Here is a 10,499-nt window from a genome sequence, read left to right on the forward strand (position 1 = left end):
ACGATTATTAGTAGCAGGCATCTTGCTCCATCTGGATGAGGGTGACAAGAAGTCCAGTTTCCTCTTCGAGTGCTTCCTTGACTGGCCTACAGGAGTGTCGAGATTCAAAGTGCGAAGAAGGTCATTGCCTGATTCTTCATCTTCGGCCAGTAGTCAGGTTGCAGTGTTTTACATACAGCTTCCCTGTGTTCAGCCATTTATATTTCATACCAGCTTCTGTCACCCACGTTATCACTAGTTTCAGAGAACGTCAAATTTGCAACATCTCAGCGAGAAGATCTGGGAAAGCAAGGATGGTGGAGTCTTTATGTGGGAAGTGGGAAGCTCTTTCTAACTCTAGCCTCTTGGAAGGCTTTCATTTTGGTACGAGTATCAAGAAATTCTACCAAGATGTCGTGTGGGCCCCGTTGGTTATTGATTTGCATTGGGACCAAGCAAAAGGCCTTTGTGATCATCGGGGCCACTCCATCCTCTAAATTAAACATGGAGGCTAACCAGGAGGAAATAAAGCTTGAAAGGTCAGTATAACCTTCAGATTGTTCACCAAAACCGCAAAATTTGATTATGCATTTCTGCAATTCAAGTTCCAATTGAAAAATCCTTTCCCTGGCCCAGGATTCATGTCTTTGTAGTCTGCGTATTTCTTCATCATATATCAAAGTCGCTTCAAATGCAGCATCAGCGGTTTCAGTTACTTTCGTTAATGATGACTGGATTGTAGATAGTTGATCAACCAAGGGTTTTAGCAGTAGATAGATTTCTTGAAGCATATCAGATCTGAATTCTTTAAGATCTCAGTTTGAGATAGCTTCGTTGTCAGAGTCCCTTGCTTCATTATCGGCCACCATTTTGGGATTGGAAGACGGCCATGGTACCAAAGGAATAGGAGCGTTGAAATAGGAGGTTAGATCACTACATTTTGGGGATGAAATTTTACCTTTTGATCCCCCAAATTTACCCATGGTTTAAGGCTGAGAACTTGAAGTCAGAACGTAGATTTATCAACAGTGGGAGATGAGTGAAGGAGAGAACCAGTTCAAACTATGTCCGCCATCTTCCCTGGTTGACACCACATCCCCAAGAGGGGTGTTTTGTTGACCTTCTCTTTCCCATGTTTAGCAGGCCATCCAGGGGCAGCAAATGTGGGGCAGCATGGGATGAAAGGAGCTGCCCCATCTGAGGGTGTCGGGTTCTCTCTGTGTGGATGGTTACAGAGGTATGGAGGAGTAGACATCTGCCTCTTCATATGAGAACATGAGAAAAGGTGTCCTCTAAAGCAAGGTTTTGCCAAGGAGGCTGACGGGCAGTGGGGAGCAGGCCCAACCCCGCTGACCGAGGCCCTTCATGGGAAGCTGCCAGGGAGCAAGCCCCAAGAAGCACAGCAAGACATTCACCGTGTGTGTCTGAATAGGTGGGGTCTCTCTGAGCTGTCATGGGTTGTCTGCCAGCTTGAATGCCATCCAGGGGCCAGTGAATGGAGGGCAGCCTTGACTATATTGACTGCCTCATTGCAGGCGGGGGCTTCCTCTCCTACGACAGTGACATGGCTGTGGAGGAGGTAGAAAAAGCCAGGAGAGGGATCTGCCTCTTAACTCCATGAGGGGCTTGCCCAACTCTGTTGCCCCAAGACTCTTCATGGGGAGATGCCAAAGCTGTGCCCAGGATCTTCAGCATCCCGGAATGCCCTGTCCTTGTCCCTTGGCTCTCTGCTCGAAAGGATTAACCACCCAGTTTTGTTCCTCTCCTGGCCTTTGGGATTTCCACACATTGAAACTCAGGCATCCAAACTTGTAAGTGACAGAATCCCTCCCTCCATGCAATTTATTAAAATTTACAATGGCCACAGAATACCTTCAGTCCTCTGTGCTTGTGCAGGAAGAGTCCCTTATTGCCGCAACTTTGGCCTTCAGGAATCCAGTCTGGAGTTGGTCTTGGCAACTGCAGCACGAAATAGACAGCATCAGACTGCCTGATCATGGCCCACCATCCCTGGGAAAGCGTTTTATGAACTCTTTACTTACATTCCGATTTACAGTAGTTGTCGTGCTCACGGGTAGACCCCTCAGTCTGTTGGAAGTTTCTCAGCTACGTCGGAGTTGCCAGCACACATCTCTGCTGCTGTGGCCTGTTCTCCCACCTCATCACCTAGGGGATGGTCTGCAGGCACAACACGGAAATAATTACCGTTCTTCATTGCCATGACTAGAGTGTGCCTAGGTTCCCGGAAAGCAGATGTATTGAGGGTACCTCGTCTAACCGTCCCACCCCCTATCCATCATATTCCAGTATTGCATTATCAAAACTGCATCAGATAGATAAACTGCACTGGGAGAGTTGTGATTGCCTCAACACCGTATCCTCCCTAGGAGCAGTTCATTGCAGCCCGTTAGAAACCACAAGTGAAATTACACATCACCGGCTACGATAACGAGTCATACGATTGGATGCTGTTTTTCTTTCAATACAGTCACGGTCCTTCTGAATGACCATTCTGAAAATTCAGGGTGTCACCACCGCAGTTATACTTCCGGATGTAAGCCTCGATGTGGGAGCTCTTCCCCCTGCCACTGAATTCGTTCATTTGTTAATGGTGTATCTCGTTTCTTAGCACCTAGTTCCGGTATCTCCAGAGTTGGTTCCCGCATGCTGTCATCCTCTGGAATTGATGGGTCTCCTCTCTTGGCATTCCCAGATGCTGCTAGCTGGTCTTCAAGTCCCCGGACATGCATGGGTTACGACTGCTGTTTTGAGGGGAGAAGGAATCTTCGAGAACAGTACAATACATCGTCGTGTGGCGGGACGAGCATGCTCTCACTTTGAACCAGCTCCTGGCCTCTCTTCACAGTGATGCAGTCACCGTGGGAGGGGAAGTTGTGCCAGCACTCATGATACTCAGCCATTTATGTGTTGTCTCAAGACAACATCGTCCTGAGATCATATCTAAACATCCATTAAAAAAAAGAAAGAAAAGTCTGTTTCCTGATAAGGTAAAATAAAAGGCGATTTCGATTTCATGCCAGATTTAGAGCGAAGGTTTGATCTCATTCAGAAGCTACATCTGGGGACCTCCAAGCTCCACCCTTGGCAAAGGAAGATCTCCCCCAACAAAGCCTACATCCGCAAGTATAACTGTGGTGATGACACCCTGAATTTTCACCACGGTCGTTCATTGCATTGCTCTTGTTCACTGGCACTGCTGGCAATGCATGCCTTGACCTTTGCACTGTACTCCTAGGAGAACTGGAACTTCTCCATTTTGCTTAAAGCAGACAGGATGCTGCTATCAGCGGCAGCTTTAAGCACCAGCTGCTATAATCCAGAGGGCCCTCACCTCGAAACCTAAATCCCAAGACAGGATGCTCACCTCGAAACCTAAATTCCATTTAGTGACTGGTCCATCTTTAGTGATTCGCCATCAAATGCAGAAGGTAATCTCCTCTGCAGAAATGAATGGCTTTCGTGGCTGTTGTCTCAAACAGCTCATCAAGTGATCCAGGATTTCTTCAGTGTAGAATGACCAGCGTACCGGGATGTTTCATGGGATGGATTGTGATGGGGCACCACGGCAGCGGGTCCTGACTGCAGCCCATCCACCCCACCCTTTGGCCCAACCCGATGGAGTGCCTGGACCCTGAAGCACTCATTGGGAGGGGGGCCAGTGAGATGAGCGACAGGCGAAGCAGCAAAACAGGCACGACCAGCTCAACAGAACTGGATGGGTTAGAGTCCAGGAGGAAGCTGGCAGCTGGCTGGGAGGCCCACTAAGACTGCAAGTGCTCCTGGGAGCCAAACACAGTTGTGCCAACAGCCCCAGGGAAGGCAGGGAGCACGTGTGCGGGTGACAAGGAGATGCCCTGACTGAGAGGCTGAGTGGACAAGGGTGCAAGGGAGGCAGGCACTGGGGACTTTCACCCATTGGGCATTCTGGTTTGGAGATGAAGGAGCACCAATGGGGAGAGGGCATGGGGTTTAAAGGGGAGAGCTCTGAGGGCAGCTTGGGAGAAAGAAAAACCCCAGTGACAATGGGTCTGGGGCATTTCAGACCCATAGAGTCAATGGGGACCCTAGAAGAGGAGATTCGTGATAAACAAAATCACCTACTTTCGCATCAGGGATTTGGAGGCCTGAGGAGTGGCCAGGAGACTGGAGGGTGACAAGTGGGGTTCCAAGAACAGGGAAGACTGCCTCTGACAGACTCTTGAGTTTTGAGTTAAGACAGCTGAGATCTTTTCATCTAGCTTGCTTCAGTGTATGAAATGATCGAGTCTGCTCTGCTGTTGCCCAGAGCATTTTGAGTTGAACGACCAAGAGAATTCCTTCTGACAGACAACTTTAGCGTCACCAGTTTCTCCCCCCCCCCCATCTCTGCGGGTAGAGAAAGAGCTCCGCCCACTTCAGAAAATAAGGCCACAGTAAGAATCATCCAACGCGGCCATCCCACGCTCCATTCGCGTTCACAGGGTTGGTTCTTGACAAACTAGTTCTCGACTGGCACTTAAGGACCATCCCGGCTTTGCTGCTGAGCTCTGTTTTGATTACTGAAGATGCCAGACGTTGAACTTGGTTTGCAGAGTTTTCGTGACAGGAACTGTGGTGGGTCCTGATCTCCACAGCACTTCTGGGGTGTAGCTGCTGTGGTAATATTTATAGAAACCCCTCAAGGGAGCTCCCTTAAAGGTGTCCTTGTCTGCAGGGCTGGCCCCTCCACTAGGCAAATTAGGCATTTGTTTAGGTGCCGGCCCTGGGGGGGGGCGCTAAATTAGGTGCCCCCCATGTGACTCTCACAAGCTTTCCCCACTTGCCTTCCGCCTTTCTCACTTGCTTGCCACCTTCCCTACCTCCATCTCTGCTCCCTTGCTGTGCGGGCGGTGGGTTGGGGTGCCGCAGGGCGGTGCCATGGAAGGAGACAGTACCATGGAGGAGGGTGGTGGGCGGGCCTAGGGTGCCGCACACCTTAGGCCCAGCCCGTCTGCCTGCTCCCTCTGGAGCCATCGAGCCCAAGTCTTGTTCCCCAGCGTGGTGTGACCTTGAACATGCACAGATAGCCTGAGCATTGCTTGAAACCACCAGACCATCTATTTCTGGCGTCGCTAAGAGGGACTCCCGTGTCAGCCTGTCAAATGCCAGCCTACCAGCCTGTCCCCTCCCTTCCCTTCTTACATCAGGAAACTTTGAAACTGTTGATCTACCTGTGATCCTGATAGCGGCTTCCCTGATATGTGCTTGAGGTTTTTTCAGATCCTTTGTGAACTTTCAAGATTGGGCCCTGTCAGGTGGAATGTTGAGCTATTGCTGGTGAATGGTTGTGAAACTTTCTAAATACCAGAGTCTGTTATTGATTCTCAGCCCCTTCTTCGAAGGAGCTCCTTGTGGGAGACTGGCTTCCTTTCGGTGGAGGCTCAAATAATTGCTGTGATATACAGTCAGTGGATGGTATTACATTCTTTTTCACGTAGTGTCAAAAAGAGAACACGGCCGAGCCCATGCGTCCTCTTTTAAGAATATGGCTGCCTTCTCAAAGGACACCGGAGGTCTGATTCAGCCGTTTGCAATTCTTGGCGATTCTGTGGGGCCGGTTGTGTCCACGTTTTCCAGTTCTGTAATTTCTCTTTTTCTTTTTAGTCTATGCTTGCTTACCACGCAACAACAAATGCTGGTAGCAGGTCCACTGTCACTCACGGGAGGACTGGAACTTCCTCTCTGTTCTGCTTAAAGCAGACAGATGTTGTCATCATCAGCCCCTTCACGCACCAGCTGCTGTAGTCCAGAGGGCCCTACAAAAGGCCAGGTTAGTGCGAAATCCAACACTAGAGCCAGGGAAAACAGAGCTGTGATGCAACTGCAGAACCGGTCATCGGCTAATGGCCATCCCTAAGCTAATTTTGCATTGCAGTAAAAAAGATGATGTACACAGCATTTAAGCATAAACACTCCGCTCACAGTCTGAAGTGGCCCAGGTGCGCTTCAGGGCTACCATCTCTGGGAGGACTAGCCCTTGGAAGATTTGCTCGTGATCAGTCCTCAGAAAGTTCAAAGGTGTTATTTTCTGCCTTTCCCCCTCCACCCAGCAGACCTGACCACAACTACATACCCCACTGCAGTGATGCTCTGTATTCTTAGTGCTTGGTGGGGGGCAACAGAGGGAGGGCTTCTGGCGTTCTGGCCTCACTGGTGGACCTCCTGATGGCACCTGGTTTTTTGGCCACTGTGTGACACAGTGTTGGACTGGATGGGCCATTGGCTTGATCCAGCATGGCTTCTCTTATGTTCTTATGTGACACAGAGTGTTGGACTGGAGGGGCCACTGGCCTGATCCAACATGACTTCTCTTATGTTCTTATGTGACACAGAGTGTTGGACTGGAGGGGCCACTGGCCTGATCCAACATGTCTTCTCTTATGTTCTTATGTGTGACACAGAGTGATAGACTGGATGGGCCATTGGCCTGATCCAACATGGCTTCTCTTATGTTCTTATGTGACACAGAGTGTTGGACTGGATGGGCCATTGGCCTGATCCAACAGGGCTTCTCTTATATTCTTATGTGACACAGAGTGCTGGACTGGATGGGCCATTGGCCTGATCCAACAGGGCTTCTCTTATGTTCTTATGTGACACAGAGTGTTGGACTGGATGGGCCATTGGCCTGATCCAACAGGGCTTCTCTTATATTCTTATGTGACACAGAGTGTTGGACTGGATGGGCCACTGGCCTGATCCAACATGGCTTCTCTTATGTTCTTATGTGACACAGAGTGTTGGACTGGATGGGCCATTGGCCTGATCCAACATGGCTTCTCTTATGTTCTTATGGCTCTTACCTTTGTTCCTGAGTCTCTGTGGTTAGGGTTGCCTCTCATCCTCCTCTAGACCAGGGCCATTTGCATTTCTTCAACAATGGCTCTTCACCAGGGAGCCGACTCATCCACTTGTTTCTCGGCTTCCCGTCTGCTAACCAGTGAGGAACACCGTACAGCCTCTGTGCTTATACAAATCACAAACCTAACTGGAATGTTTATATTCTAGTACTAAATTCCTGGGTGGTAGTAATTTCACCGCATGCTGTTTGAAAGACCCAGATTCGGATATTTTTTCTGTTGCCACCTGTCACAGAACTTTGTATAGCAGCTAAATGATAAGAAATGAATCAATTTTTTATTGTTGGTGGTAGAGCGTATGGGAAACAGTTTTCCTAATGAAATTAACATTTGTGAATCTAACTTCTGTCTAATTGAGTGAACCTGAAACCGTACTACATGTTTAAACTGTATGAACTGTGTGAATTATTATGTAAGAAGTAGTTTGCTTAAAACTTGGTCGAAATACCAAAAAATATGGAGATGAGAGGAACCCGTTGTGGATTGTGCCAACGGAAGTAATAAAGTTATATTCGGATATTGAGGAAGAGAAATGGTTACCGTATAAACAATTGTTAAAAATACAAGTAGGCAAAGCAGAATTAAAATCAGTGAAAGAATTGGATTATAAATTTAATTGGTTTCAATGGTTACAAATTAAAAGTCTGCTGAAGCAGGATATTAGGAATGAAGGGATAAGACAAGAACAAACAGAAATAGAGAAAATGCTGTTTGGTGAGGACGTAAAATTGATCTCAAGAGTATATAAACTGTTACTGAAATGGTCTACAGAGGAAGAAGGGGTAAAATCTCAAATGATAAAGTGGGCAATTAATATAAGCAAGGAAATTCAGATGGAACAATGGGAATATTTGTGGAAGAACTCTATGAAAATATCGACATGTAATAACATAAAAGGAAATTGTTACAAAATGTTGTATAAATGGTATATGACACAAAAAAACCTGTTGAAAACAAATAATCAGATGTCTGATCGATGTTGGAAATGTAAAAAACATGAAGGGTCCTTCAACCATATGTGGTGGACTTGTGAAAGGGCTGTACAATATTGGCAAATGATCCAGCAAGAAATGTCAAAGATATTGGGATACAAAGTGAAGAAGGCACCAGAAATCTTTTTGTTGGGATTACAAATAGAAAATTTTCCGAAGCAAGACAGAACATTACTTTGGTACATGCTTTCAGCTGCACGGACATTGTATGCGCAGTTGTGGAAGCAAAATAAAATTCCAGAAAAATGCGACTGGGTTATGAAAACTATACACTGGAGTGAAATGGACAAATTAACAAGAACACTAAAGGAACTTGATATGGAAAAAATTAATAATGAACGGCGAAAGTTTCAGAACTATGTGGAAGAACATTAGAGAGTGAAAGGACACTTGGTGATATTTGATAATTGATAACTTGTTTATCAGCTATTTTTAATTTACTGAGACAAGAATGATAGTTAAAATGAGAGTATGAGAAAATATTTTGTTCTTTCTCAAAAGATTATAATAAGATAGATAATATGACTTAATTTAGTAATATATTGGATCATTAAACGAATGAGGTAATAACCATAAAGAAGTACAAGTTCCTTTTTTCTTTTTAAACAGTTTTTTAAAATGTTAAATTACCTTTACTGCTTTTATATTGTAAGTAACACTGGGGAAGTCTTGAAAGGGAGGAGGGGAGGTGGAAATGTGATGCAACATACTGACTTTTATCAAAGATTTCAGGTTTTCACGGCTGGTAACATCATTAAGGTTTGTAGAATCTTTCGGGATCAGGTGCCGTGTTCTACTGGAGAAAGTTTTCCTTCCAGACGTTTCGTTCTCAGCTGAAGGAAAACTTTCTCCAGTAGAACACGGCACTTGATCCCGAAAGATTCTACAAACCTTAATGATATTGACTTTTATTTGAGAGAAGCAAATGAAATAGTGATATAATATGTTGTAGAATAATAAAAATTGTTTTTACATAAACTGTATGAACTGTTTGAAATGTTTTAATGATTTTACTGTACCTTTATTTTAACATAATGTTGTTATAACTGTTAGCCACCCTGAGCCCATTAGGGGAGGGCAGAATATAAATGTAATAAAATGAATGATACATAATTAATTCACAGAAAGAGGTCAATGTTTCTAATGTGTTAGAATGACAAAGCCCATGATAAAGTCATACCTTTGTCTTTGGTCAGATATTAGGATGTGAAAATGCCGGGTTTTGATATTTTGTACTCTGCTGACACGGTGCATTTTCTATTTTTTATTATGTACTAGATCTATATAATAAAAGCATGAAAATAGATTTGCTTTCCATATTAATTGAATGGGTTTGAACGCCTGGCGAACGATCGGAAGAGATGGTGAAGTTGTGGGTAGGTAGGTAGTTCATTAAAAAACGTACATGTGTGGCCACAGTGGGAAAAAAGGAGACGTTCTGTGCTCGCAATTCTTAGGGAAAGGATCAAAACCAAAATGGAACACTGGGATTTATGGTGCGAAGGGTTATTTTTATGAGTAGGTGGCGGAACTCATGGGGGAGGGTTCGGTTACTCCTCCCACTTCTTGGGCGAGTGGGTGGGCCTATGCCAATCTACCAAATTTTTAACTTGGCCAGCAGCAGGGCTGGAGAAATAACGTCCCAAGTAAGGTTCTTTTGGGGGGGGGGGTGTTTGTCATCAAGTTACAGCTGACTTATGGCCCCCCCCATCAGGTTTTTAAAGCAAGAGACCTTCAGAGGTCCTTTGCCGTTGCCTGACTCTGCACAGTGACTCTGGTGGTGGTGTTCGTCTCCCATCCAGATTACTGACCAGGGCCAAACCCCGCTTTGTTTCCCTTTTCTGATGAGATTGGACTAACCTGAGCCATCCAGGTCAGGACATAGTGGGTATTTTAAAAAAAGGTAAAGGTAGTCCCCTGTACAAGTGCCAGTCATTTCCAACTCTGGGGTGCTGTGGCATCACAACATTTTCATGGAGACTTTTTATGGGGTGGTTTGCTATTGCCTTCCCCAGTTATCTACCCTTTCCCCCCAGCAAGCGGGGAACTCGTTTTACCGACCTTGGAAGAATAGAAGGCTGAGCCGGCTACCTGAACCCAGCTTCCGCTGAGATTGGACTCAGGTTGTGAGCAGAGAGCTTTGACTGTAGTACTGCGGCTTTACCACTCTACGCTACGGGGTACAGGTATGTATAACAGGTATAGGTAAAGACAAAAGCAAAACAACCCCCCCCACCACCACCACCACAAATTTCACTAAGTCCAGATAATACAGTTAGCTAAAATTTAGTAATAAAAACTAGTAAACTTGCAGATGGACACAAGAACAGGAATAACAAAACTTTAGTTAACCTGCCAAGGCAGAAATAAGATACTAAATTATTTCAGTAAGGAAACTGTGAGGAGTTGCTTGTTAGGTTTTGTTGCAATTTTGTTGAAATGTTTTCAGGCCTGCCTTCTGTTGAAAAGCACTGCAGTGAGAGGAGTTCTTTTTATGGAGTCCAGGTTATCCGGCGGCTCAGTGGTAGAGCATCTGTTTGGTAAGCAGAAGGTCCCAGGTTCAATCCCCGGCATCTCCAACTAAAAAGAGTCCAGGCAAAGAGGCATGAAAAACCTCAGCTTGAGACCC

This window comes from Heteronotia binoei, chromosome 4, assembly GCF_032191835.1.
Source record: "Heteronotia binoei isolate CCM8104 ecotype False Entrance Well chromosome 4, APGP_CSIRO_Hbin_v1, whole genome shotgun sequence".
NCBI classification, from domain to species: Eukaryota; Metazoa; Chordata; class Lepidosauria; order Squamata; family Gekkonidae; genus Heteronotia; species Heteronotia binoei.